Here is a 5421-nt window from a genome sequence, read left to right as displayed (position 1 = left end):
GGTCGTTGCATAATAAGGTTTTGTCTCGTCATTGATATATTGTATAAATTTCCTATAGTACCCTACATGATTTGATCTGCTTCATAGTCTTGGAAATCTCGAATCTCTTTATTGCTTCGATTTTCCCTGAGTTTGGTTTTATACCCTGTTGGGTTATTACGTGCCCGAATAATATTCTACCTTCTTTATCAAAAATTCTGTGTTGCCCATTTGGAGTTTAAAATTTGCTTCTTAAAAACTCTTTCCAAATCTGTGATGTTTTCTTGCAACGACGTTGAGAACACCATATTGTCGTCCATGTATATGAGACATGATATTCCTAGCAATTCTCCAAAAATGTTATTCATTAACCTTTGACAGGTTTCGGGAGCTTTATTCAATCCGAAAGGCATTCGCATTCTCGAAGTGCCTCCCTTCAGCGGAGAAAGCTGTTTTCGGTATATTTTCCTCCTTTACCTCGATTTGGTGGTATCCACTCGCCAAAGGTTAAGAAATATTTGGCTCTACCCAAGCTTTCCAACACATCGTTTATTATTGGTAGTGGGTATTCGTCCCTAATTACTTTCACATTTAATTTCCTATGGTCCACCACCATTCTCCATTTCTTCTCTCCTGAGTCATCCTTTTTTTGTGCGTCAGCCAAACCGGCGCACTCCATGGTGAGCGGCAATGTCTAATAATCTTCATGCATACACTGGTATGTCATCATTCGTTCTGATTTGGTGTTTGACAGCATTAGTGAAAGACAAATTATCACCTTCCTTATGATTTACCTTCGGGTACTTCCTGCAAATTTTTTTAAAGCTCTTTAAGCTCCTCGCTATTTAAATGTTGTGTTCTGATCTTGTCGAATGGTATGTATTTATCTCCGTTACCTGTCTTTTCTATATTATTGAGTTCGAAGCTCCTCGCTATTTAAATGTTCTGTCCTGATCTTGTCGAATATTACGTTTTTATCTCCGTTACCTGTCTCTTCTATATTATTGAGTTCGAAATGCTGCTCGGTTTTGAATGCATTTAATGGTTCATCCAAGAACAACTCCTAGTCTATCTCCGCTTCTACCATGCTCTGTCAAGTTACTGCCCTGTAAATACCTTCTGAAATGATCAGATTTTCCTTTACTGTTGTATTACTTAACAAGATAACCCCATAGGGCACTTGTACTGGAATAGGGATAACTCTTTTGGTTTCTGCTTCCATTGTGTGAACCTCGCTTGGTCTATATTTAGCGACTTAATCTGCAACTTCTCGTCTACCGTGCGGAACCAACTGTTTTCTATGTCGATCACGACCTTTAACTGTTGTAACAAATCTATCCCGATTAATCCTTCAAAAAACTGGTGGAATCTGAAGAGTCCATAAATGTCCGGTTGGTTATTCGTGGCTGATTGCACTAGTTGACTGCCGCCCCTCTCAGAGTTACTAGTCTAATTATATGACCGTTTTAAATTGGTCCAATTATTCGACTGCCTTCGAGTTATACAATTGGCCTGAATAATTCGAGTTCCTAGACATCCACGTCTCCCCACTGCCGTCTGCATCTCCAGCCGCCTGGACTGCTAGCTGACCCTCTCTAGGTTTGTTGTTGTTATAATTGTTGTTCTCATACCACTGTCTATTTCGACTATTTTGTCCATAATTTCCCTAATTCTTCCAAATATTATTCTTGTTCTGATAGTTACGATATGGTCTTGAATAGTTTGAAGTTTCCCCCTGATTAAAAACATTATTGGATACGGAAACGGCTCCTGGTTCGGAGATTCTTTAGCCTCTTTGCCCTGCGACTCAGTCAGAGTTTGACCTTTCGTTTCTAATTTTGCTTCTTCTAAGGTACCCAAGTTCTTTTCTCTGCAGGCTATTTTATAGACCTTAGCTATATCGGTTACTCCTACGTCTTTTTAAGGCTGACACAAAGGCGTTTAAGGCCATCTCTTTATACCACTTGGTCTTTTCACTCCTCAGCAACTTGCCTTGCTCGCTGGACTTGGCCAGACCCACTAGGGCTTTCTTTAGGATTATACCTTTAAAGTATAAGGCCTCCAATTCCTACATCTTTTTCTTAATATGGGTCAATTCCATAATCAAATCCGGTTCAGATTTTTTGTCTTTGAAATGGTTAATCAATATTCTAATTATCTGGTCCCAATTTAGCTCCGACTCATCTAAATCGAGGAATTAATCTGCTGCTCCTACAATATTGTTTCTTTCCGCTCTAATATCTACCATATATATTACCTTGATAGCTTCTTAATCATAAAAGATTTGGATATAATGATCTTGAGGTGTCTCTTTCCTCTTAGTTATCTCGTAATTCTTGTTGTATGTGCGATGGTTTGTTGTTTAGTAGTGTACTAAGGTATAAAACGTGCGCTTAGTTTTTAGGATGTATTTAAATTTTAGTTACTAGTTTCATTTTCGTGATTTCACTGTGTGTAGATCTGCGAGCTTCCGTGTGGTGGAATGGAGTTCTGCAATTCATTTAATATAAGCACTTTTTCTTTTAGTTGCTCAACATTTTGGTGTCTTGAATATTGTGATTAATTTAAAAATGGCACGGAAACTTGTTTTTTTGTTGTTGTCATAACCGTGCACTTAATATATAAAGAAGTCTGGAGCTAAACCCAAAGGATCTGCTGCTGCAAGCAGGGAGAGGATGCTACGGAGACAATCATAGGTGACCTGTCAAGAAATGGAGGTCCTGCATCAAAAGGTCAAGTCTGAAATGTAGATCGAAAACTAAACAATTATGACCCTTAAGTCACGCCACACTTCAGGAGGAATTGGAGGAGCTAAGTTATAGCGAAATCGATAGTGGCTTATATTGGAAATTCTCTCAGCTGGCCAAGAATGTGCACGTCGACATCCAGGTGGAAATCGCCAAGCGCTCAAGGAGAATTGCTGCCCACTCTACGCTTTTGGATGGCACCAGTGGTGCTCTTATGTTCTTGCCAACCGCGAACATTCTCGTCCATGGCCGATCAGGAGAGTAGTAGTAAAATTCGGCTTCTGGCCCAGATTTATGGGCAATTAAATGTGACATTAATGGTTTTTATCAATTAACTGTGACATTAATGGTTTTTATCAATTAAATTTCCCCCACCCCAAAACCCAATATCTGTCTGTCGGTCCGTTCCATCAGAATGGATTCTGTTGGAAGTTGTTTTTGTTTATCCTAATAAAGTGTCATTTCACATCAAGCATCAGATTTGTAAACATCTTTTAGGCGCATGTTACGGCATCCGTTGCGCACGTTATATTTCTTTATTTCAGTGCTTTTATTTTTGTGTCTTGTTTTTAGTTTTCAATATATGATGAAATTATTAATTATTTGTCTGATAGCAGTTATCCGAGGTATTCTTTCCTGACTCATCAATCTGTCATAAGGTTATATAGTCTGAAGTACTTTTTGTATTTTTTATTTTCTTCTCATTCTAGACAAAAGAATTAAAGATTATAATGTATGTTCATAATATTTTCTGCCTCCCTTGTTTATTAAAATTTCGGAGTTTTTGGTCCCCGTCACCCCATAAGCAGTTTAAGATTCTTGCACAGAAATCATAACAATGGTTCAATTTGTTGTTGTTTATTAAAATTTCCTAGTTTGTGGTTACAAACACCCCTCCCCCTCTCCTTATTCACTTCTACATGTCTGTCAGTGGGTCAGTCTGTCTCTTTGTCATTACGATTTCCTGATTTCACTTCACACTCATGCATCTGATTTGTAAACATCTTTAGGAACATGTTATGACATCCGTTGCGCACAGACAGAGCTTTGTTTTGACACAGAAATCATGAACCCATGAATTAAACTTTTTGTTTATTCGTGACTGTGGGAATGTCTTAGGAGGACAGGTATAGAAATCGGAGAATTCAGTTAGTTCTTTCAAATCATTCTAACGTGCAATATCTCTCAGAACTTTTTGAAAACAACTTTGAAAAGAAACAAAAAAAAAGTAAAAGGGTAGTGAAGGTGCATAAAATATATAAACTCAAATAAATATTTTTAAAATAAAAACAAGAGGAAACGCCATAGCCGAGTGCCGCGACTATAAGGTACCCTTTAATGTTTTACACAATTTTAAAATATTAATTTTGCTAGTGGAAATTACCCAAGCGCCACCTACAGTCGGAAAAAGCATGTCGAGTAATTGATAGTGACGTCACTGCCAATGTGAGGCCTTATAACCTAAATTTCTTTATAAGTAGCGAAATAATGTTCCGATTTAAAAGATCTTTGGTAAATCGATAGATATTAACAGAAATAAGTTATACAAGGTCAAACGAGGCATTCATAATATTATTATAGACGCCACAGTGTTCCGTGGTTTGTGGGCGTTAGATTGGGCGGGACTGGATGAAAACTCGTGGTAAGTTGCAGTGGCATCCCTAAAATACGTATTCTTAAACCTAACTTTCCAGCTCTTTAGTTCCCGAGATATTTACATTTTTGGTTTTTCGGGTATTGTGGGCGTTAAGGTGAGCGTGGCTAGATGGAAAAAAATAATTCGCATTTGGGGCTTCATAAAAATCTACATGCTTAATCCGAACTTTCTATCACTTATAGTTTCCAAGATATCAGGTTTTTCTTGAAAATGCGAAAACCGTCTTTTGAGCTTGGTGGGCGTATGGGTGGGTGTGGCCAGATAATAATACCACTAAAAGATGCGCTGGCATCCGAAGTTTATACATACTGAATTTCAACTTTCTAGATTTCAGCGATTTTAGTTTTTCGCGTTGTGGGCCTTAGAATAGATGTGGCAGGATGCTGAAATAAACTTGCGCTGTCCCGGGACCTCAACAATCTTCATGCTTTATCTCAACTTTGTATCTGCTACAGTTCCTGAGATCTTAGTGTTCATACGGACGGACGGACGGACGGTCGGACGTACGGACGGACAGACGGACATGGCTCATTCAACTTCGCTATTGATCCTGATCAAGAATATATATACTTTATAGGGTCGGAAACGCTTCCTTCTATCTGTTACATACTTTTCAGCGAATCTAGTATACCCTTTTACTCTACGAGTAACGGGTATAATGAGTATTATGAATCAGTACTCGGATTTGGAATCTATTTTTCTTGATCATACTATGGAAATAGTAACAAAACACAAGAATTCCAAGAAAAAGATAGCGGGTGGGCATTAATTAATTGTGAACCAATATACACCTTTATCAGGTTCATCATATATCCCGCTTCCATAATTCTTAGCTTCAAGGAAAGCTATTATTAACGTATGTAATAATAATGATGCATAGTGTTTTAAATGGGACTTGATATTGGCCTTAATAAATGTAAAAAAAACCCCAAAGATGTTCAAGGTATGTATCAAACAATATAATATAAATAATTATAAAACATACTAAATAAAATATTCATTGTTATTCTATAGATTATTAACAACACAAAAGGGGTT

This window comes from Drosophila eugracilis, unplaced genomic scaffold, assembly GCF_018153835.1.
Source record: "Drosophila eugracilis isolate 14026-0451.02 unplaced genomic scaffold, ASM1815383v1 contig_1904, whole genome shotgun sequence".
In the NCBI taxonomy this organism is placed as follows: domain Eukaryota; kingdom Metazoa; phylum Arthropoda; class Insecta; order Diptera; family Drosophilidae; genus Drosophila; species Drosophila eugracilis.
The sequence above is the reverse complement of the archived record's forward strand: the minus strand, read 5'-3'. Positions refer to the sequence as shown.